Below are 24,999 nucleotides of genomic sequence, written 5' to 3' on the forward strand. Positions count from 1 at the left end.
CAAACTGTCTCCAGAGAGCAATCACTTCAATTTCGACCTTTTTCCTCTCTCATTTCTTTGGTATAAAACATCCAACACTGTCTGGGAAGGTAAACATGAATGATGCTGTGCGCAGTTTACTGACAGCTATAGCTGTGCACCAAACAGCTAAATCCTCAAAACAACACAGCCCTTGAAAGCTGTGTTCTTTGTTAGACCTGAAGGCCAGATGAAGTCGTCTAGTCTCAGAGACAGCTAAACTAAAGGTGCATTCAGGCACTCTTTATAGACTTGTAACGTCATACATTTACAGATTTATTACCAGGAGATGGCAATCAAGAAACTGACAAAACATACCATGATACCTACAACTGTTAAACAGTACCAGGTTAGCAAGTGTAAATATCTTATATATATCTTCTGCAACTTCCTGTCATAAACAACATGTTTAAGTTGCTAACATGGTTTCCTTTCATTCTGCAGCGGCTCTTTTATTGCTTAGGTTAATATGATTCATTTACTGGAGATTATTATCTGAATAACTTGTTGATGAGTTGATGAGGACCACGTGAATCCGATAGCTGACCAATACACAATAGATTGTGAGATACCGAGGGACGGTTGTGCCACGGATGTAGCTCCTGATTTGGGATGCAGAAGTTCACATTCACAAAGATGGGTTTTTTTGCTGCTATTTGGGGGAGCAGAAATACATTTTAACACCATGGGATGCAGTGCTACCCGTTGCCTATACTGTCATGTGATCAAAGGAAGCGTTGCACTCTCAAATGCAGCCCTCACTCAGCTGTGCTCGGTTGTTCCCTCCAATTCCACAAGTGAAAACAGACTTCACACTAAAATAGTTTATTGTGGAGCCCAGGAGGGGCCATGGAGAAAAAAAAAACGTAATTTGTGCTCTCGATTTAACTATTTTGCCAGTTCCCCTCTTGCAGATAGCACCAGACGCATTCACTCAGTTGGAAGATTGAAGAAAGTGACGAAGAAGACGCTTCTCTAACGTCAGCTACTGATCTAAACCGGATCCGAGGCAGCCAGGAAGTGCTTCACAACCATTGATGAATTAAGAGAATACAGGAAACGTATTCTACGGGATATTATTATATCCACATATCTTAGTCCAAGATTAAAATAAAACCATATTAAATCCAAGTGATCCAGAGTGAGGGTGTACGCCAGACGCAGAGAGAACGGCATGAGGGTGAATCGTTAAATCAAGAGCACGAATTATTAAATCGAGAGCGCAAATTACTTAATTGAGAGCACATATGAGTTGTTTTCTTTCTCTATTGGGCTCATGAAACTAATATTAACAGATGAAACTAATATAAATGCCATTTCTGTTTGTTTAAGGTTTGACTGCCACGTTTTTCAATAATGCTGTCTTGTAATATTTGTCTCCTTGTTTTTATAGATCATTCGATCATTACTACAACTACCAGTATGCACGAAACTCCACCTACACTAGAAATGAATAGCAAGCAAGGAAATCACACCCATGGTGTACTGCTCAGTATTCCTTTGGAAAACATAAGGGTGATGACACTGTACCATAACCACAGTAGGACCAACGCTGCTGCAGCAGAGTACAACTGCAGGGTAGAAAAAGAAAAGAAGAAAATAGAATTTGAGAGCTCACTAGCAGGCAGGCAGAAGTCTGTGATGAAATCCGCTCTGGGATTTGCAAAACGAGGAGTAAAAGCGAGCTCTGAATGTCAAAACCACTGACGAGGTGCAGTTTGTGTCAAAGAAGAAGAGCGTATCTCTGCTAATTAGCGAAATAATCCTCCGATCTGAATCACCGTCGTAAGCGCAGCACAGAGCATGTGTTGGGAATTTGACTCATGTGCTCTTCACGGTTCACCAGGTTGATGGTATAAATGGAGGATTGATAAGCTCCCATCTGATTGTCCTTCTGCCTTCAAATTGATGGCACACTCAGAGTCTATTGAACTGTTAAGTGGCTGATATGTTTATTGCTCATTATGAACAATATTATTACATCTTAATCTTTATTGATATGTTTTTTTTGTGTTGGTATATTCTAACTGTCACATTGTTTTTGTGGAATTTCTTTTCTGGCCGCAAATACATATTGTCGCATCGTATGACGCACTTCAACTGCTTATTATGATAATTATTTTTTATGATTCTGATTATCATTATTATTAGTGGTAGTTGCTGTAGTAGTAGTATTATTGCCAGCCAGTAACAGTGGTGGAAAGTACATATACTCAAGTACAGTACAGCACTGAAGAGCAACTTTGAAGTACTTTGAGGTACATTTTCCGCTACATAATACTTACTTACCACTCCGTTTCATTTCAGAGGGAAATATTGTACTTTTTACTCCCCTACATTTATTTGACTGTGATGATTACTAATTACTTTACAGATTAAGATTTTACAAACACAATACATGATCAATTTATAAAATGTGATGCATTGTTACTGATTAAACAAACCAATTTGCTCCACCACAACCCACTATAACATAAAAATGCTGTTTACATAGTAATAATAATACATTATTACAACTACAGAGACATTCTGGATTATGTACATGACACTGATTGTACTTTTGTACTTTTACTTAAGCAACCTTTTGAATGCAGGACTTTTATTTGTAATGGGATGTTTTTTACAGTGTGTTATTGCTACTTTTACTTAATTTAGGGCCTTGAAGGGCAACTCGGTGGTGGTAATGAGTGAGAGGTGCTGCACCTTCACTTTCCACACCCAGTTTAATTAAACAATAATAAATAATCTATTATTTAGAACAAATTGGTAATGTTTGGTGGACATTTGCAATAAATTTGTACATCTATTTTTCAAGGATTTATTACACTGTTGGACTGCCAAACATCAAATGTTCAAGGTTTTCGTCTCGCACTGTACCTGCATTGCACCTGGATTATTTTCATGATACAAGGTTCTTTCTGAAAACGACCACAACAACCAAAAAGACGAGACTCATATCTATCAAAACATATATTACATATTCATATTTATGAAACTTTTCATAGTACTAACAGTGAATGTACTACATATTGCTAGAGTTTATGAAGGAAACAGTGGGTGATAAAAAATACTAATTAGTAATATTAGCCACACACCTTATAAATACCCGTCAGAAAATGACAAAAAGGACAAATGTGTGTATTTTAAGGTTATATCAGGGGCTTGGCTGTTTTCTGTGACCATTTTAAACATATGTAAGTAACTCATTGAACAATACTTTCTACTCCTCTACTCAAATAAAACAGATTTTCCCTCCTTAAGCAATATCTCATAAGTACATGCTTTTAAATCATCGCTCCTTACACTGTTTTGGAGTGAATATAACAGTCACTTGAATTTGAGGAGCACTGTGAGAGGAAATGTTGAGCTTCCTGGCCTCTTAAATGGCTGATTATCTCCTCTTCAGTCAGATGGATGGTGTGTTTCTGTGGTGTTGGTACTCGTCCACTCACTCTCTTCCAGCCCCGCATGACTTTGTCATAATTACTTTTGCCAACAGAGGTGAAAGCGGATATTTGAATCATTAGACACGGACACTCGGCTCACCTCTCCTCATATCTGATATCATCATATATCATCATTTGATATCATCTCTAAAGGTTAACCCTCAGTGAGGAGAAGGGTCACACTGAGGAAATTACTGTTTCCTGAGATATGAACCCATTCAACAATAGACACTTATCCAAACATCAGGGAAATCAATTATGACAATATTTTTGACAAAGTTATCACTGGGAAGATTATTGAGGATGAGATTAACGCTCTCAAATGCCAACTCAAATCGGCTTTTGCTGCTTTTTCTATGTTTTAAGCAGATTACATCATGACATCTAACTTCAGGGATGAGTTTGCTGTTTTTCAATCCACACTTTAAGCGAAGCTTCCCCCGGATTCAAAATGTGTGTTTTATTTAAATAGTTTTTATTTTGAGAAATCGACCAATGCTGTACCTCCTCACTGGGTTTTAAAGAGAATCATTCAAGGTAATCTTTAAGTCTTTTAAAAAACATGTATACATCTTGTTTTGCAGGAAGCTGACAGCACACTCAGATTTCAAAAATGTCTATATATTTTACCGATAAAAAAAGGGTTGCAAACCACTTTCCATCAGGTTTTGACTTTATTATTCTTGGCTTTATCTGTGCCAGCAGCAGACAGTTCTGCAGAAATACATTCAATAAGATCTAATAGCGAGCATAGATTGTGATTTTTTTTTTTCAATAGAAGATATAAAGACATGTCTGATTGCACAGTGAGCTTCCAGTTTTAAGAACAGGATTTACTGTGGTTCTTGAAGGCCATATGATTGGCCCCATTGGACAGTCTTTTACCAGAGTGAGAAGCTGCAGCAGCTTGATTCTAGTTTCTCTATTTAAAAAGGTTTAAGTGTCCTCTGAATACAGACTATAAATCATTTTTCTCTCTGCAGATATCATTCTATATTAAGATAAAAGAGAAAACCATCAACCCAGTCAGACACAGCCAGAACAGGCATTAGTGTATGATAAGTTGTCAGTCGGGCGGCAGGCATGGGTGGAGACCAAGGAGACCAGGCTGACCCCAGGCACTGTAAACTGGTTCTAGGGACGTGGAATACCACCTCTCTGGTGGGGAAGGAACCAGAGCTCATGCAGAAGGTGGAGTGGTATCAACTAGATATAGTTGAGCTCACCTCTGCACACAGCAGCATGTCCAGAAGTCTCTGGCTGGGTTCAGTATAGTTCTGCGGGGGGCCTTCAACACTCACTGTGGGCAAGAATGGAGAAACCTGGAGGGGGTTGACTGGGAGTTACGGACTGGCTGATCTGGACCAGAGTGATGCTTTGTTATTGGACTTAAAAAGACAATAACAAACATCATGTTCGAGCACAAGGTGATTCATAAATGTACCCGGTACCAGAACACCTTAGGTCAAAGATTGATGATCAACTTTGTAGTCGTATCATTAGATCTACGGCCAAATGTCTTAGACACTTGGGTTAATAGAGGAGCAGGGCTGTCAGCTGATCACCACCTGGTGGTGAGTAGGATCAGGTGGCGGGGGAGTCTGCCAGACAGACCTGTTAACCCAAACATGTAGTGAGGATGAACTGGGAGTGTCTGGGGGAGGTCCCTGTCCGCAAGGTGTTTAACTCACACCTCCTGTCCTGTGCAGGGTGCTGCAGGAGTACCAAAGGTGTTGCCACAAGCCATTAATTCTATATTTAATTCAGCTTAATGAAGGATTGCTCTTCCAGGTTGGGAGCGAGTTGCTGCCCCAAGTGAAGGAGTTCAAGTATCTCGGGGTCTTGTACACGAGTGACCGAAAGAATGAGATCGTGAATACAAGTAGCCAAAGTTATTTTCCCCTGTAGGTTGGCTGGGCTCACCCTTAGAGACAGGGTGAGGAGCTCAGACATCCGGTGGGTGCTCCTTCACTTCAAAAAGAGCCAGCTGAGGTGGTTCAGGCATCTGATAAAGATGACTCCCGGATGTCCCCCTTTGAAGGTTTACCTGGCATGTTCCAAGTGGCAGGAGAACCCCGGGGGGATTATATGTCCCATCTTGCTTGGGAAAACCTCAGGATCCCCCAGGAGGAGCTCGAAGAACGTGCTGGGAAGAAGGATATCTGTACTACCTTTGCTTGACCTGCTGCCTCCACCACTAGGCCCGGACAAATGGCAGAAAATGGATGGATGGGTGCTTGTCTTTTGAGTACTTCTCTCTTAAAAGCATCCCTGGTCTTTTTCCTTTAATACAAAAATTTTAAAATGTCCATGAAAAAAAATCCTAATAACATTTCTGAGAACTTTGACCAGGCTTCCTGCAGCAGAGATGCTCTTTAGAAGAGCGAAAGATGATGGTGAAAAAAGACATTTTGTCCAGAGTGCCTGTCCTTGAATAAAATTGAGCAAAATGAAATAATGGACTGGCTTATTAAATTGCAACAAGCAAAGCTCTGAAAATTTTGTCAATATTAAGAAATATCAAAGTAATACCACTGCAAAATCTCACGCTGTTCCAGACCTGTGAGGTTGGTACTCTGACCTGTGCTGATTGATGAAAGCTTTAATGTGATTCAAGTCTTCAGATGTGTATTTACAGTAGTATGAATGTTCCCAGTGGGAGCAGGCTGGTCAGTAATGTCTTGCTCTGCCCATTGAGATACAAAGCACCAGCAGTTTTTGGCACCGACACGAGAGTTTGAGAGGCTTATGTGCTCCACCTGCCAACACAGTCTTTTGATCAGACGCCAGGTAATATCAGACAGTCTACATTAATCCTACCATCTCTATCTCCCCTTGGTTCCTTTTATCTTCCCAGCCTCCCCTCTTACCAGGTTGTTATCAGTCTGAGGGATAATTAAGCCTTGTGGGACTGCTGTAGGCCTTCCTCTTCTAAGTTGTCAAAAGTTAGGGAGAGGCAGATCAAACGCCTTTGAAACACAAGTGAAAATAAAAAGCTAATCTGCCAGAGACAACAGACATGTTGTTGAAGAGACTTCACTTTCCTTTGACCCCTCAGCCTGCACTTCAAAATCAAAGTTCAATCAGACTCTGGACAGAATTAGAAATCATAGAAATCTAAATAAATGTACAAGTTGCTGGCAGGAAGTGTTTGATATTGAAATACCACATCAAAAAAAAAAAAGAAAAAAAAGAAAGAAGAAAGAAAAAACAAATTTGGTTTAGTGCTGAATCGTTCAGCCAATTAACCAATTAGTCCATCAACAGAAAATAAATCAACAATTCTGACATTTGTCAAAAAAGATTTGCTGATTTTTTCCATTTCATATCATTGTAAACTGAATAACATTCAGATTTTGGACTGTTTGTGGGATAAAACATGAAATTTCAAGAGGTCTCCTTGGGCTCTGGGAACTTGTGATGGGACATCTGTGTGTGTGAGTAATTACAAAAACACCGTGACACCTGCTTACATCAGAGGCTCCGTTGTAGCCCTACAGCCGTCACTACGGTTGCGGCTGTAAAACTGTGGATAAATTGTTTTGAGCGTCACACAACCCCTTCGAAATGACTCGTTTCACCATCAGAATTTAAACCATTCAGTCCGATAACATTTGGAAAGTCTAGAAGAGCCGCACAATTAAATGATTTTATCCCAATTCAAGTTAGCAGCGAGCTAACCGGAAGTTAGCTGCTCGGCCAGCGGAAATCTCCAGTGTGCATGCTCTGCCCAGAGAGCATGTGCAGTAATTATTCATCCAGTCAGTGCGGGAATGTCTAACCCGACACCAGACTTAAAAACTCTGGTTTACTGTGAAATACAGAGAGATTTACCTGGCGGTGACAGGCTTAATCAGCATTGTGTGAACTTGTTTGGCGAGGATGTTCATCTATATCAGAAGTTCCACACTGCAGGTATAGTTGATCCCATCAGTCAGAGTTTGGATTTATAAGTCAAGAATTTAACGGACAGGAATCCACATATTTAAGCATCTGGCAAAGTTATCTCAGATTAATATTAATCCGCAACCCTATAAAAACCCCATAAATATACAGGACAGAAGACTTCTACTGTCTTTAAAGAAGAATCAGAATGAGAATCTAACAACAGTTGCGGAGTTGTCGCCACATCCACAGTTTTGATGAAACAGATGAGTTTTTGAGTATTAACCTCTTATAATTTGCGTAGGATTTTCTTCTCTAAAACTGACTGATTGATTTAGCCATATTCGGTTATTTATTGTTAAAGAGAAATACTTGAAGAATAATAAGATTTTTTTTTTGCTCTCCTCAAACCTTGCTGCAGACCTCTCCGACTCACCACCAATATCTCTTATTTATTCAGTCATTCATATACTGTTGGTCTGGTGTCTGGCTGACAGTTGTTTTCGCCAGTTGAAGAAACAATCAGGGCTTTGTTTGAAGGATTGAGAATGGAGAGGTCATCTTCCTGCTACATCCATGTGAAATAATGACAAAAAAAATGCTGGAGAGGATGAGTGTGATCCATTACTGCAGATTCAGTTGACAGAAATCCAACAAAAAAAAATCAGATAACAGAAACACAAAGTCAGCAGTGTGCAAACTATACCGTGGCTTTCAGGGGAGCTCACTTTTTTTGGGACTATTTTCAGCTGCGTATTAATATACATATGGTGCTCTAGTGAGTATTTCTGGCAACAGGATGGTGTATGTCGGATTGAGTCACAATAAACTGCAATGTGTGTGTTCAAGGTAATGAAGGAAAATGTCACCCAGTGCAACGGTGAGGATCACTGATGTATTTTTAATCTATGATCTAAGATATGTCAGGCTGCAGGATCAAGTCATTGTTGGTTTTGGCCTTTTTTATGAGATTTGTGGACAATAAAAGACACTGTATAGAATATCACAGGCCCTATCCTCTCAAATTTTCTATAGAGCCAGAATATGTTTTTGTGTTATCAGTCATTTTATAAACAACTTTCACTGACTTCAAGTTGTCTACAGTACAAAATCATCTAGGTTGAAAGGTGCATTCCTGCTTTATGCTTCTCCTATTAAAGTCTATGTAAAGGTTGTTTTGCAAAGGAAGTTCCCACTGGAGACGAGGGTATGACAATAGAAAGAATAAAAGAAGACAACATGCTTTACTTTGTACTGATCTTAGGAAAACAACTGTTTTTCCTTTGGCTACCTAATTTTAGGGGCTGATATCTTCATGTGTAGCTGCATAATGAACAGGGAGAGGTAGCTTGTGATGAGATTTCTCCATCAAAAAAAAAAGAAAAAAAAAAAAAGAAAGCTGTTATTTCCTTTGAGGATTCAAGTGCTTATTACCGTTATCTTCATCAGGAATAGCTCAGCAAAGGTCGCAACAACATGCCTCAACTTATCAGCTGCAAGGAGGCTGAAATGAGGATTTGATCTGCCTGTAAATCCTCGATATGAGTGCGAATTTCACTTTTGCAGTAATGGAGCAACATTTTTATCAAAGGCAAAATATGCTCTAAGATAAGACAGGTAAATTGTTGTTGGACAGTTTAGTTTTGCTAATCCCGCAGGCAACTGGACAAATAAATTGGAACGGAGATACGTTCTTTCAGCAATATAAAACACTAAGTGAAAATGTCATGTCATGTCTACTACTGCTTTCCTACTTTTAGTGAGGTCAGAGGTCAGGATCAGACCCTGGAGCTATCATGTAGGGATTCAGAGTTTTGCAAATCAGTACAGCAGATGCCTGCCGATACAGTTGTTGCTCTCTAAACAAATATGACAGCCTCTGCACCAATTAAGTTTCTCCACTCAGTTTCAATATAAGTTTAAAAACTGCTAGGTTTTTTTTTTTTTTTCCAAAAAATACCTGTGATTTTTTTCCTGCTCTGACACAGGAACACATGCTGTCCTGAACCAGGAGCAGCTGTTTAGATTAATCTTTAATGCACACGTCCATCACAGTCTCTCCACAGCAGAGCAGTGTACCGAACCACGGGAAACTTTTTAACTGTTTGAAGCTATCGTCATTTACAAAGATTGAGCTCCTCTGAATAATTAATTTCATGAACTTTATGTAAGTGATTTATCAGTTTTTTTTTGAGGTGTCAACTTTTGCTTGAACTACACAGAGCACTCTGTAACCTTGTGTTTTAGAGGGTACCAAATGAGCAAAAGATCTTCTACCTCAGTTAATCAGATCAGAGGAAAAGCAAAAAACAGTCCAGTTTCTATAAATCAAATGAAAATTCATCCCTGCTGCTCTTCCTTCCCTGTTATTCTGATGCAAAACGCACCATTTCAATGCAAAGGCTTTTCATTGATTTAGCGTATAATTAAAGCTGAAAACTGTCACATTGGGATGAAATGATGTCAGACTGATAAGTGGCGCTACTGTTGTTCTGGTGTCACATTTGTGGCAACAATTAAAATGTGCCATCAGAGCCAGATCTCACAATAATGTGAGAAAACGCTTCCCGAACACTGATACAATTTTAAAAATAGCATTTGAAAACAAAGTGTGACAGTTTTAAACTCTTACCTGCCAGCTGATGTTGTTAGGTTGTATGTTGTTTGTGGGGGTGTTTCTTCTGTTTGCTTTGTGGATTGGCATGGATCCTCAATCATACAATGAGACGGTCTGAAAGGAAAAAGAAAAAGCAGAGAAAGAAAAAACAATATACGGTGATGCAATTTGTCTTTATAATTCAAAAGACCGTGATGCATATTCACCCACGCATCCTCTAATGAACTGTCTGGCCATTTGAGACAGAGGACTGCATATTCAGTCAGACTACAGCATCAGACTCTAACAAACAGAGCATCCTCCAGTGGAAATGTTGTTTTCTAAAATATCACATCTGTGTTTAAGAGGAGGAAGAAAAAACAGGTTCATTTTCAACCATCTGTAAAACAGAGCTGTCCTTTTTAATTCTAAATCTGAGCCACTTTCTACAATCTGAAACATGATTTGACTTTGAATGGTGCAGAAAATCACAGTATTGTATTAAAGTATGCACACAGAATGTCATTTGAACACTATATGATTAAAAACTACTTAATTAAATTGCACGTAGTACCCAAAAATACTCACGTTTTCAGGAAAATGTCATTTTTAGATAATATGCTTAAACAGGGTGTTAACTGTACTAACATACAGTCATCATATAATTCAACAAGACTACTGTTATGTGTTTCTAATATTTGTTTTTATAAGAAAGTTAGAACATTTCTAAAAATAAAACAGGAATTAACAAGTTGCTCAGGAAGTGTCGACACTCGGCAACCTGCAGTAAATCTTGGACTAATTTGTCAAATGCAGCATCTGTTTATGGCTCCGGAGCCATGCTTGGATTTTAACATGGGTTTGATGTAACTAACATGTTATGCTGTGTGTTCTGTTCCTTCTTAAGACAAGATGCTAAATTGCAGGAGTGAGAGAGTCTGGTTTCTGCGAGGCTGCAGCCTCGATTCAAAGGAAATTCTGGTGCGAGCAGATGGCCGTGTAGACTTTGCTCGCTTGTTTAAAAGTAGGCAGTCCACCCACCTTCCATATTTCTCACACTTAATTTTGTCGAAGGGAAAGCTGAAAAGTGGACAGACAAGAAAAGAGCACACCCATTGTTCAAATGCAGACAAATAATTATGGAGTTATGTGGTTGTTTTTGACCATTTTACAAATCAAAATTGAGTTTTCCAAATACTTGTGACCTTTGAATGTTGGTTGAGTGGTATTTTGTTAGTGATACATATTGAAATTGATTATTTTAATGATATGGACTGCAGATAGGAAGTACATAATAGTTTTGCCAGCTGGAAGATGACTCAGACCTGTCTTATAAATCCAAGAAGATTAACAACAAATTTAATCAGTAATCAGTCTGCAACCCTGTCTCCTAATAAAACTACTTGTCTATGCTAAGTGCGTTTTAAAGGAAATGTATTTGCTGGCTGGATTAAATTCACTGGCAACATTTTTTTCTTGTCCAGCTATATTCTTGTACTATACAGAAGGGTGATGCTGGACATATTAAGTGCAGGACTTTGACACCCGGAGACAAGGCTTTGCACCCTGAGTTACATATATAATTAGGTTCTGTCTTTAAATTAAACATTCAGGTTAGGATTGAGAAAGATTGTGGTTTTGGTTAAATTTAGAAAAAGTCTGTCTCGTGCTTCCAGTCAGTGTTGGTGTTTTTGTTTTTATTGATTTCGAGTGGTTTAACTTCTCACCTTGCTGAAGTGATGTAGAAATGTACTCTGGGGGTGTGTCAGTACACCGTGACATCACAGTTGGGTGTGGTTTCAGGTGCAACAGAGCACACTTCTACTCACACCCGACGGTGAAGCTGGGTGTGGTCAGAGGTCAAACCGGCTTGAAACGCTCAGAGTAGTAAAATACTGCTTTTATTGTTTTTATTGTGTTATTTACTTTCTTAACCAAGCCCACAATCTGTCCCCAACCTAAACCAAGTGCTTCCAGCTCCTAAACATAACCATGAAAATGTTGATGATGGTTAAGGTGCAGACAGTGAACTGTAACATCCCGAGTTTGAGTCCAGCTGGAGATCCAAAAAATACTAACAAAACCAGACATTAATAGTGCTTTAGTGCTACAAATGGACATTGTGTTGAAAACAAATTAAGTTTGTTGTAAGCGAACATTTTGTAGATATTTTTTACAACCTTGCATATACTGTACGTTCATTAAAAATTATTTTTATAATGTTGACAAAGACACACAATACAGACAGCATTAAAGTTCTCTGATATACCGATACCAATGATCTTATCCCAAATTTAAAATCTGTATACTTCACTGTATGGAAGTCATTGGAACACTTTTTATTGTAGATAGATAGATAGATAGATAGATAGATAGATAGATAGATAGATAGATATCATAATTAAACTGACAAAGAAACTGTATTTAGTGGTTGGTTATGTCATGGCCAATACTCAATCCACTTATTAAGATCAGTATCCGACGTATCGGATCAGTGCTTTCCTAGTAACATATAAACATAATTTCTAGGAGACTGGGCTGCAATCTGTCAGCAAAATTTTTAAAATACATAGTAACAAATTCAGACACAGAAAATAAACCTTGAGAACATGTAAAACCAGAATCCGGGTTGCATATTTTGCACCCACAAGAACAGTGCTACAAGATCTGAGAGAGTCAGAAATTCAAGCTTCTTTTGCTTGCAATCGTTAAATTTGGATGCTGTCTGGAGAAATCAGTGGGAGCAGATTTTGAGGTGAGTGCACATGAAAGAAGAAAGAAATTGTCCCCACACACTCTGAAATCTTTATTTGTCCATTTTTTTTTTTGTGCTCATTCAATATTTTTGACATTAGCAAAATCACACAGATTTATATGTCCACCTTTCTTGGCACAAGTTGTTAAATCTGTTTACGAGCTGTATGGCTTCCCCCTCAACGCTGTTTCTGCCTGTTCATCGATCCTTGAGCGTGAATTATTTCACCAACAGCTGTGTTCCTGAAACTTTAATATGATGTCTTGAAAAAGAGAGATAATTAAGGTTTTGAAAAGTCCAAGGTGGCTCACACACAGAGAAAAGAAAAAACATCACTACACTGATACTAAAAAAAAAAAAAAAAACCTGCCAGGGACGCTTTCTCCTTCCATGAAGCACACTGATGAGGTCAATCCAGGTAAAATCCATTTTCCTGTATTGATTCTCCGTATTAAATCTATACCAATCACAACAGAAGGGGACGCAGGTAAAGAGAAGCAGACAAATCAATGAAAAGGATTTTTAAGCTGAGAGACAACAGGGATGTGGAGAGGGGGGTAGATCAATATCACAGAGACGACCCTAATATTTTGTACATTTAATCAAGGCCTATGTTGAGGACTGTTTTGTGGGCCAGCCAACAAAGATAAAAATATTCTTTGGAGTTGTCCTTTACGGAGAGAGAGTGATGGAGGTCCTTGCTGACAGTAAATCCAGCCTGCAATAAATGTAATTTCTAATTTTAAGGGGTCCATTAATTCTTGTCCAGCACTTCTGCCAGTAGTAGTTTTGATGGGGGTCATGAGGAGAGCTAACATTAATAACAACTGCCATATTACAACTGGATGTGGCTGGCGAGAGGGTCCTGTTTGACAGTGTCCTCTTGGAAATAACATATGATGCCATTAGGTGCCATTATAGGTCAAACCCCACACAAACACACCCCGGCTGACAAGGAGCAACAGTAAATCACTCTAATCCAGCCGTGAGATGAAGGCAGGTTATTCCCACATCGCTGAGGGGATGGGAATTTGTGTCACAGGCTGAGCTGCAGTTTACCAGCTTGAGTCATGATGAAAGCTGTGATAGAGCTCAGCTGTCACTCAGGAGGGCTGAGCCACAAATCTCCACAAACCTGCCTTCTATACTTCCAAAACCCACGGACCGCATGCCTCAGTCAGCGTGGACGTGAAGGGATGCCCAAAGAAAGATCCAGCTCTTGAGCCAATGTGGTTTTTCAGTCGCACGCAGAATCCCGATGCAGAGGGGGGAAAAAAAAAATCACTTTACCTCGATTGTGTTACGAAACCACAAAAAAAATACAGCGTAACATCTAACAAGCAGCCAGAGCTTATTTGTGTAGGATTATCTTTTCTTTCTCTGCTCTCATACAGATTGGGATCATCATCTCTGATGCTGTAACCCTCCTGGTCCCTCAAGCAGAGATTTGACTCATCTCCCTCTCATCCTCTTCCAACCCTCAGCCCCGCTGAACCCGCCTGTCAATACAGAGACACTAAATGTTGCTCAGAATGTCAGAGAGAAACTGCAGCGTGCCTCTTACACTTTAAACTGTACAGCCTGCATGAAAGCACAAACTATCCTGTCACTGAGAGGAGAAATACAGAAAATTAAGTGTATTAGAGGGTTGGGATTGGGGAGAAGGACAAGCAAACTGAACAAGAGCCAAACTCTGCAGAAGTTGTTTGCTCCTCTTCACGGGAGACAAAAAAGGAGGAAAAAGATAAAAGAAAAAAAAAAAGCAGTATAAAATTACACCCATAGAGATGCAGAGTGAGCTTACCTGCCCACGGTGCAGACACAAACAGATCTGTGGCTTTCTGCTGCCGCTCCGTGCTGCTCCACTCACCTAAATCACTTCCATGACTCACGCAGAGGGAAGATAACCGGCTCTCAGGAAATGTGAAGTAAACACTCGTTGCAAAGGCAGGCAGGGCTCTCGCTGCAGCGCTGCTATCTCTCATCCTCGTTTCTCCTCCTCTGTCTCTTCCTTTGCTTTGATCTCTCTCTCTCTCTCCCTCTCTCTTTCCAGTGGTGCCCCCCTCTCTCTCTCCATCTCTGCCACCCCCTCACTCTCCACCACAAGGTGTCACAAACAGAGTGTGCCTGCACCCACTGCCTTATTGGCTCTCACTTCTCTCTCTTTTTCTCTCTCTCTCTCTCTCTCTCTCTCTACCCCCCCACACAACCCCTCTCCAACCCACCACCCCTCTCTCCCTCTCTCTCGCTCTCACTTTCTGTTTGGATTGTCTGCCTTAAAGAGGCAATACATCACACCACAGCTGCACAACTCAGAATATGTCCACAAGCAGGCTAAATATGAAGGCGCCGTATATGTGTTAAAAAAAACAACAACAACCCAACAACACATAAACAGCATTTTCACATCCTTTTTGTAAAGACTTCTGTCCGCACTGAAACCTATAAATAATTGAAAACCATTTCTTCTTCTCTCCTGTCTCAGTTGACAAACAACAAAACTATTCGTCTCAGCTGGTTAAAGCTCCATTCTATCCCGTCCTGCTCTCCTTCGTCTTGTTTTAATGCAGCTAAACTTACAATTTAGTTGTTTTGATACATAATTTTCTGTTTCTGTTGTTGTCATCGTATAAAATACTGATTTGATCGCGACCCAGATGCTAACTGTTAACCAGGCACTGCTGCGCCGATGCACGGTGGCACCGATCTAATGTACGATCTCAAAGTCGTCTGACAAAATAAACATAAACACGGATTAAAGACGACATCTGTTTCATGTGATTGGCTACACTGAGATTTAAAATGAGTGATCAACGTTTGGTGATACCTTTGGTTACTGGCAGCAACAGCGAATAATGTTTAATACTACAGCGAACTTTGTCGAAAGAACAGCAGAGGAACAGTCGGTGTATCTGTTTACAGCGCAGCCAAACAAACTACACCTGTTTTAAAAAAAATTACGATGATGCAATGAGCAACTGCAACCTGATTTCATGCGGCACACGCTGTAGTTTTCCAAACAACTGCAGGACTCTGCAGGATTTTAGAAACTGAGCCGTTGTCAAAAAAAAATGCAGAAAATGTCCATGGCTTGTTTTGTAGACACATTTTTGAATGACTGGCTGTCAGCACTAACCTCTATGAGAAACCCTGTGTGTTTCCTGTGACTGCTTCACAGTTGAATGCTTTTGATGTGCACTAGCAGCAGTAGGAAAATGTTCAGGAGAGTGAATAGTAAACAGAGCGACTGTTAAATTACAGTATTAACAGTAACGCTAGATTACATGCTGCATCGTTTCCTGTCGGCTTGATGGAAATCTCCAGGATTAATATTTTAACTTTAATGCCACAAATCCCCAAACGTTTCTAGAGTAAGCTTTGTTTTTTTTTTTTTCAAAAGCTCAGTTTTCCTTGTCCACTCTAAAGAGAGAGAGAAAGACTACAGAGACATCTTAGCGTGGATGTACTCTGAAGCAGCAATTACGCTTCGGCGAAGATACATCTAAACATCTTTGTGGATCCACACGAAGAAGAGTGGTGCATTTATGGGTAATCATAGAAGAGCTGGCACGCAAACCTCCTAGCTCTCTACATCACGTCACGAAGGCCTGAGTGTCAAGCAAGCTGACGCGTTGATACAACTCCTGTTGGGAGACGAGTTCAAAACGGAAAAGGAAAAACATGTACAGTATATACAACCTCGGTTTAAAAGAAACAGCCATGACAGTGTCTCAGAATGACCCCATGTGCATGTTCGCCTACGTGCGGCGCGGAGAAGCAGGTTCCACAAGGACCTAACTTACACTGCAGGAGTCATTTCAGAAAGCTTTTGTTAACAATCCTGTTTGTTGCAGCCATTAATAATACATGTGGATTCAAAAAGTGGTGAAATTTTATGAGGTGGAGCAAACAACACACGCCATACTAAGGCTCCAAAAGACTAAATTTATAAATAAGTGAAGTCTTGTGATGGTCCTGTTGTCATTTAGTGTATTTTAGACTTTATTAGATATTTTCTAATAACAAATAATTCCCTCCCTCTTTCTGTTTTATTTGTTTTTTGTCTTTCATATCTGTGTTACTCAATGTAACTGGTTTCTTTGAATGTTTTATATATTCATAGCTTAAAAATTGACATGTGAAAATGTGAAATTGTATGAAGACACTAAAAAAAACAAACTCTCCTAACTGAGAGAATCTAAGGATTGTGAATTTTGAGTGGATGTAGCCTTTAATGATCAGTTCAAACCGGGTCTGCACCATACCAAGAATGAAAGAGGGCCAGGAGTCAAGTTAACCAATTTGCAATTATAATTAGCCTTCAAGCTCCTTAAAATGTAGATTGCATATATTCTCCATGCTACCATGTCCTCATGTGATTTTTGTTGTAATTCAGCATGAAAAACTGATTAATGGCAGAATCAGAGATGTGCTCGTGCTGAAGGCGTGAAGTGCTCTCCATGTTGTCGTGTTTGGGTATCCGAGAAATGTGCTGCAGCTGTTTTAAAATGTAAGCGTCCTAAATCATTCAGATCACACCGTGTAACACCACGCGCCAACACAGGGTCCCTGCTGTTAAAATACTCCTGTAAGCATTAGCCTAATTCAAATGCAGCAGCTGTGATATGAACAGGACAAGAAATTAAAGAGGAAATGCTGGAACATCTGTCTTGTTCTAATTGGGAACTGGAGTGTCTGTCATCATCTTATTGTCCTTCATTCTCGCTTTTATTTGCAGGTTTATATTGGCCTCAAGTACATACATTTAAACTTGATATTTGGTGGACATGCTCGAGTGGAAGAGTGCAGAAGCTTAATGTCAACTATTCGGCCTTCATCCATGTGCTTTTTTTTATCTGAAAATAAAAACTGAGAGGAATTTGGCGCTCTAACGAGTCTCTTTGTAGATGCTGTAATAAAATTATTATTGTAGAATTATTTTTGACTTCTAGCAGCTGTCTGGTATTTTAGACTTATGTTTTTAATTTTTTGTCTTCTCAAAAATATGTTTAGCTTCAGTGTTTGCATGTTTGCAGGGAGGCTTTTGGGGACTTGAAGAATGATAGTGATGCCTTTGCACATTTTAACTACCAAATATTCAAACTACAAATCACATATACTTCATTATATTGCATGGTTGCATTTATATTGTTATTCCAAATAATATTTAATGGTTTTTTAGATTTATTTCCTACCATCTAGGCGGCTACTTGTTCCTTTTGCATTTCAAATGGACCCATAGACACTTAAAGACAGCCTGATATAGATAATTAATGCACAGAACAATCATGTCATTTTCCTCTCGCTTGCTTAGACCAATTTGAAAACTTTCCTTATTGATGCATTGAAGGACACACAGTCCTTCACTGCATCAATAAGGATATTTGAGTCAGTTGCAGGAAAGCATTACGTTCATGCCCTTTTATATTAGAAAATCAAACCTAGAAGAGAAATTATAAGAAATGTGGATGCTGGATGTGTATTTAGTTTTCCTTGCATTATGCTGTTTAGCAGCTAACTGTAGACTTAAATTTAGGATGTCTGAGCGTTCTTGAATGCAGCAACAGAGTTTTCTGTGAGCTGAAACCAATGTCTGCCTGACAGTGATAAAAATTAGTGTACATGTGGGAAAATGGTCACCAGTAATGTTACGTATTTGCAATTTGTAAGTTAATGGGCTACAATTTTCCAAACCACTTTTATGGCTCTTTAACACATAATAGTTTTTAAATGTGATCTGATATTAGCCAGAGCCTGACAAGTTATTATGTTTTATAATTTTGATATAATTTTAAAAATAGCGCAACAGTCCTATATAACATTTTTTAATCAAACAAGACTAACAATCCGCAGCCTACAGCGGCTCTGTGAGACTGTATTTGCACAGTCGTGACTTTAGCTGAATGCTAACGTCAGTTTGCTAACATGCTGCCGAAACATTTCACAAAAAAACCCCCCCAAAAAACATGTCAACCTGACAGAGGCACTTGAGGAGAAGTCAGGATTAGTGGGATTCATCCTCTGGAGACCATGAATATCTGAACACGCCAATCTATTTAATATTTGATGAGGCTAACATTGTCATCCCTGCACCGCTAGCTAAAAATGATCACACACACCTTAATTCTGAAGCATGTTTTAAGTGAAATCAAACTGTTGAGTAACTTTGTAATGCAGCATTTATTTCAGTCATATTTAGGTTAAGTAACAGAGTAAATAATTACTTTTATTCAGTCCTAAGAGTCGCTGTGAGAGAAATAATGCAGTGAGAGTTAACATGGTGATTACATCAGGAGCCGAAAGCTACTGTCAGAGTTTAGTCCAGTCAAACAGAAAACACATTCAGTACCCAGCAGACCCATCAATGTCCTGGTATTCTCCACTCGCCTGATTAAAGCCATTACTTACTGTATTTTGTCTCAGGAATATAGATGTTGATTCTAATTTCAACAATCTTCTCTCAGGAGGAGATTCATTAAGGGCAAAAGTTCTCCGTCAGCTTCCCTGAGCAGCAAACAACCTGGAACCATTAGCAGCCATGATGATGAGTGACAGTCAGCTGACTATTGATACAACAAAAGAATGCAATTATACATCAGGGGCCTGGTGTATACTTTAGATATTCATGTGTGCTTTGGAGACAAGCTAAGCTAATTCGTGAATAGATGAATAAATCAATTAAAAATTGATGAGGCGATACAAAGTCCTGCTCAAAGACATCCACGGGTGACTGGTCTCTTGGCATTGCGCTGCATGACCTTCTTCTCTCTGAAATATGAATATGGATTTCCTGCCTGAGAAATCAGCGCTGAATGTGTCAGAACAAGTCTTAATTAACTGTTTTAAAAGTTCAAGTTGCTCTGAGAGCATCTTGAGAGGTCGACGTGTGACAGTTCTGACTATTGCAAATATAGAAGTAAAGGGAGGAGGGTGAGGAGAGAGAAAGAGGCTGATTTTTTTTTTCAAGCAGTTTGACACAGCCTCGTCTTGTCTCGCTGATAACGGATGCAAATGACTATTTCCTCCATCTGGGATGAATTAGAAAGAAGATCCCATCATATTTAGCTGCCAAACAAAGTTAGAAGTATGACAACTCGGTGTATGGCAACCCTTGCAGCCAGATACGAGAATGAGTAACGGCCAAACGGTTACATACTGTACACACAAGTCTAATGTTAGCGTCTGATTCATGTCGTCACTGGGCGAATTTTACAGTTTTAAAACCTATTTTTCTCAAGGGACTCTGCTCTAAGTTTACTCTATTTCTTTCACATATAAAAATAGCATTATTTCAAAACTTGATGAAAATGAATGATGAATACTGGACCATGAGAGCGATGATTGTGCGAGGTACAGAAGTCAATACTTTCCCTCATCTCCTCCATACATCATGAGATTTCCAATCACCACTACGACCCAAACTGAGCTCCATCCATTAGCTTGTCAGAAACTTTGAATTGGAATTGATTCCTCTTCCTGTAATTATTCATCTGTCTCGGTTATTTATTGTTGTGACAATAGTGTTGGTGCTTTTGTGTTGGGTGTTTGGGTTGATTTTGGGTGCAGAATTAGAATTCAGACAAAGGCCCCTGAAACACCAGATAAACATCTGTCTAGGCGACGTCTACGATTAGAAGCTAGGTCAAAGTCAGGTGGCTACAATGCATTTACTTCAGTGATTTACTATGTCTATGTCTGGTTTGCATTTCCCCCAAAGTGATTCACTATATACTCTTTGGGTTTTCAGTCATTTGTCATAGTTGTAGCTGTTCCAGCTAACAAGCCGAGCCTGAATAAAACGACGAGGATGTAAACAGAGTTTGTAAAGTGAAGTGTTTTTCCAGCATTATTTCCTCGAGGAGACTTCTCTTTATTTATGTGAGTGATAGGCGATTGACAGGGACTATAATGCAGCCCTGATTATTGAAAACACGATGAAAACACAAAGCAAACCAGCAATTTTTGGTTTACTCTGATGAATATGTCACTCTGGGGAAGTTGTTTTTTTTTTGAATGGCAGTGAATGGCTGCTTCTGAATGGAGGACAATGAGCTTTAATCTTGTGCAAAGAATTGCAAACAGTGCAGTAATCTAAATGATTGGGACGTAACGTAAACAAGGACACGGTGTCATGGAGGTGAAGCAGACGACACGGTTCAACCTCACTGCAGAGAGGAGGAGGTGCAGTGAAATTATCCTGGATGAATGATGTCTGCAGACAATGTCACAGCAGGTATCTTAACCTAACTATCTGCCCTCTAACAGACTAACTGTGAGTCCCTGAATGATGAATGAATGGATAAATGAATGAATGAGTATATGAGTGAGTTACTTTTTGGATCCGTGAGATGCTTTGGCATCTTAAAAACACACAGGGATGTTATTTGACATGCTGAAAACCTCAATACTTGCTTCCTTTTCAGATTTTTATATTCACTTTAAAATTGCAATGGAGTCAATACAGTCTGTGAGGCACAAGAAAGGCAAAGCAGAACCTCTGCTGGACCTCTGGGGGGAAAAGTGGAGGCTAACATTAGGAGGTAGGTGAATGTCAGCAATATTTAGGCTTTTTGGATGCCATCAAAATCACGCTAGACACATCTTTTTCTGTCCTTTTTGGATTCTGACCACAGAGAGTAGATGATTTTACACCCAAAAAGGGATTGAACTGGATATTCTCATTGGATGTTGTTGGATGCGACCATTACGACTTCTAGTACTGTGAAAAGTTACATAAATATGAACACGTAATTTATGTATTGATAGATCATCAGCGTTATCTTTTTGGCTTTAAAAAAAAGGGTGTCTCCAGGGGGTTAAAGGGTTAATCTGTAGAGCTCTAACGATTAACTGATTAGCCGATTAAAAGAAAATTTATCAGCAACTATTTTGATAATCGAATAATCGTTAAAGTAATTTTTTTAAGCAAAATGCCAAAAATTTGATGGTTCCAGGTTCTTAAATATGAGAATTTGCTGCTTTTCTTCGTCTTACATTATAGTTATTTGGATATTTTGGGGTTTTGGACTGTATGTAGGACAAAATATGACATCTGAAGGTGTCACCTGTGCACTAGGACATTATGATGAACATTTTTCTGATGCTTTAGAGACAATTGATTAATTGAGAAAATGATCGGCAGATTAAACAATTATGAGAATAACTGTTAGATGCAGTTCTGTTAGTCTGTATTTGATGTGAAGTTAAACTGACAACTTTGTGATTATGAAATTGTCATTTGGTCGACATCTCAGTGCAGGTGCCTGATTCACAGGTAACATTTATGAGTTGCGATCAAATCATTATTTTCTGCTCATTCACTGGTCGAACAAACAGAAACGAAAAAAAGAATCACATCAGATCAGCTGTACTGAAACATGGTTCACTTATTTTATCTTATCACGTGTACATTTTCCCAACTCTGCAACACCTGGAAGTCCAAGAAATACAACCACAAGACAAAGATCAATCTATATAACAGCAACAGCAAGTCCATCCTAATGTGTGACACTGAATGATGGTGGGAAACCAAAGCTGATATGAAAAGGACTGAAGCATCGAACAAAAAAAGAAGAGGACATCGTCACTGAAATAAGGCGACTGTGATGATTGGGCCATGTGTTTTGAATGAAGGCAGATTGCACTGGGACGGACTCCTCCAGGTAAAAGAAAATCTGAAATACCAAAAATGATGCTGGTCTGGGTAGTTCCAGCTGTTCATAAATCCATCTCTAAACTTGTATGTAAAGTCCTTCCTAAGTTACAAGCTAGTTTCAAACTAGTGATTCACTAAATCAGGTTGCACCATTAAGACTTCTTTCTGACTAGAAATGTCACTTCAATCACTTATGTTGCACTAAATAAAAATAAATTAAAAATAAATACATAAAAACTATTAAAAAACAAACAGTGTAACTGGTAAAAAAAAAAAAAAGACTTGTGAAATGTCTTAGCAAGTAAAATAAGAAACCAACCATGTAAACAGGAAGTCACTGTAGCTTCACGAGTTGTAACACAACTTCCAAAAGTAACAGTTTTAGGGACCAAAAGATAAAATAAACTTACCTGCCGATCCTGTGTGAATGACTTTGTTTTATTTATCTCTGCACACCCGGAGAAATACGTGTTTTAGAATCAGTAGTATTTATGAATTTTGCAGGGAAATATCCGATTATGCTGACTTAAGTGTTGTTATTTGGTCATTTAGTCTGATGTTATTGGCATAAAGTTTTGTAATTTGAGGTTTTTTTCTGTAAAATATAAAATGTCATGTCGACCATATTCAATATCATCTCTTTTACTCTTTAGTCTTAACGGGTCAGATATTAGGAAGCTTACTTTTGCTTTGTGAGTTGGTTAATTCAACACAAGAGTCCCAGGTGGCAGTAAGTAGCTGTAAATATTTAGTAACAACTCATCTCTACGTAAGAACTAGTTTGTGTGTTGCAACCGGTTTTAATTTAGTGATGAGCAAACACTGACGTTAAAATGAGGCTAAATCTGAACTTACAAACAGCTGGTTACTGTGACAGTCAAACTAGTCAAGATGAATCCAGATGGGGGGTTTGGCTCAGCATGTTACCAAGAACAGGGAACCATGGAGGAAGCTCATTGTATGTTGCTCTGTCCCACAGGGAACAAGAGGATTAAGTAAGTTAGTATTTATGAACTGCACTCAAATCACTATTTCATGCTTGTTCAGAGTATTTAAATGTGAACAACTAAAGTGATTGAGCTTTAAAACACAGTGTAGTGGATCCATGCAGTTTCTATGATTATGTATTTAAAAAAAAAGAAAAAAAGGCTTAAGCCAGCCATTGGTTTTCTTCACACAGTGATTATTTTTTTGTGTGATCTGACCTTTTTGTGGAGAGTCTGACTGAAAATCCAGCCTGAGTTTCAGCAATGTTTCAAGACAAGACGTTGATTTTGAAATAAAATACTTACTTTGTATTTACACATCTAACTCTTCTCAGATTGTGGTCAATTAAACTGCTGTTTGTATGTTTAATAATTGATCGCTGTCAGCAGTTTCTAAAACTTTTTCTGCATAGGATGCAATACCAGCTGGCAAATCTGATACTCTGTGTGCTTTATTTATAACATTCAAACATAATTAATATTTAAATTTATATTAAAAGGTCAGACTAAACCTTTTTAATTTAAAGCTAACATTTGCTTCAATGTTATTTTCATCATAGGTAATGCGTAACAGTTCACTCGGTTCCAATGCTCCCCTCTCTAAACTGCCAATTACTGTATTTTCTAACTGCCTGCACCATAATTACATGCTTGACAGGCATGAAGGGTATCCATTAACGTCAGCCTTGTCAGTGTAAAATGTGAATGCCGAGCTACAACGTGAGCTACAGGGAACTCTATCACCCAATCAGTTGTCGAAGCTCCCGCTGCGTTCCTGCTCCGTCTCCGCAGAGGCAGGGACTGAATATTTCATAACCATTAATGTGAAGGGTTGTATGAGCTCCCAGTGTGACTAAACATTCAGTGAATCACCACTCACATCCTAACCTGGTGGAACGGGATGAAAGGCTCCTGTTCACCTGGAGGACTGGCCAGAGTTGCCTCTCACGCTGATATTCAGGATCGGATTTTCTGAAATGGGATGAATTATTCAGTGTTGAATTTAAAATATCACTACAAACAGATACATAATAGTGGTGGCAAACATTTAATCAGAGTTAAACTGTCAGGGTGTGACCGTAAGGTGCACTCGCTATGCAGACAGAGTTAAAGAATATTCAAGACTGATATAAGACTGGTTTTAGTGCTAAAAAAAACCCTCAACACTTTCATTAATCAGTCAGTCAACAAACAGTTTTGATAATTTATTAATCATTCAGGTCATTTATCAAGCAAAAAGTGCCAAACAGCACCTGGTTCCAGCTTGTTAAATAGGAAGATTTGCTGCTTTTCTCTGTTTTTTTTTATCATTATAAACTAAATTTCTTTGAAGACTTCACATGGGGTATGAGAAATTGTCATGTGCATTTTACAGACTAAATGATGAATCAGTTAATTAAAGCATTGTCAAAAAAAAATCATGAAATAATGACTATTTACAGTCATAATCGGTATTTAATTGCTATATTTTTTAATTTATTACTTCTTATTTGTATATAATCAATTTTGAGCTCCCGCTGTGTTTTTGAAAACAAATTACAACAGCATGTCATTCTAAATAATAACCAACTCGTTTCACACTCCATTTTTAAAATTACAACTCAGGTGTGAAAGCCAAAACTATAAAAAAGGTGAAAAAGTCAAAATAACACATAAAA

At 38.8% G+C, this 24,999-nt stretch overlaps 1 protein-coding gene across 4 annotated transcripts in view; it reads right to left on the bottom strand.

The window, feature by feature from the left end:
- Positions 1 to 24,408, bottom strand: part of LOC137183475 (alpha-1,3-mannosyl-glycoprotein 4-beta-N-acetylglucosaminyltransferase C-like) — a 65,253-nt gene extending 40,845 nt beyond the window's left edge. Inside the window, exons 1-2 of one of the 4 annotated variants that reach the window (XM_067590567.1) lie at positions 24,230 to 24,408; positions 9,982 to 10,080 (exon numbers count right to left, since the gene is read on the bottom strand). The gene's annotated coding sequence lies outside the window, so the exon portion shown is untranslated. Of the gene's footprint in view, positions 1 to 9,981; positions 10,081 to 14,504; positions 15,354 to 19,108; positions 19,438 to 24,221 lie in introns of those variants that run through there. The other 3 variants (XM_067590569.1, XM_067590565.1, XM_067590566.1) reach the window with 3 other exon arrangements.
- Positions 24,409 to 24,999: the final 591 nt, after the last annotated feature.

The sequence above is a fragment of the Thunnus thynnus genome, chromosome 5 (assembly GCF_963924715.1).
Source record: "Thunnus thynnus chromosome 5, fThuThy2.1, whole genome shotgun sequence".
Taxonomy (NCBI): domain Eukaryota; kingdom Metazoa; phylum Chordata; class Actinopteri; order Scombriformes; family Scombridae; genus Thunnus; species Thunnus thynnus.